A 588-nucleotide genomic window follows, 5' to 3' on the forward strand; every position below is an offset into this window, starting at 1 on the left:
GCAGATAGTTTTGAGAGAACCTTGGACTTCAGCGTAAGAACACCGCCCATTCATCCAAGCAGATGCCCTAAAATGACAGATGTCTGCATGTCAATGCTTAAGGAATGGCACTCCTTAACAGCTGGAAGTCTGGAATGTTCTCAACTGTTGCTTGTTTTTCCTAGATACTGCCCATCTGGGCTGTAGCCCAGATCATGCTTTTCACAGTGACTATGTTCAACACATTTGAGGTTCAGTTTAATCATGTTTTGAAGTGAAAGTACATGCAGTGCTTTAGAGAACTGAAAGCGACTCAGGGTGCCTGGATCGTAGTGTTGGTACTACTCACTAGAAGTCTTTTGGTTGAAATCAACAGACAATCCAACTCACCTGACTTAATAAAGGGAAATCATTTTCTCATCTAAAAGGCCCAGAGGTGATTCAGGCTATATATAAGGTCTGATGGCATCAAGGGTCTTGGTTTTTGTTTTCTCACTCTGCTCTGGCTTCCACTGTATGAATTGCATCCTCGAATAGACTTCCTTCATGGTTCTGAGATGGATGCCTGTGGTCCTAGGGTTATATGATTCCTCATTCCTATCAGCAGGA

The sequence above is a fragment of the Tupaia chinensis genome, unplaced genomic scaffold, assembly GCF_000334495.1.
Source record: "Tupaia chinensis unplaced genomic scaffold, TupChi_1.0 Scaffold138407_1, whole genome shotgun sequence".
NCBI classification, from domain to species: Eukaryota; Metazoa; Chordata; class Mammalia; order Scandentia; family Tupaiidae; genus Tupaia; species Tupaia belangeri.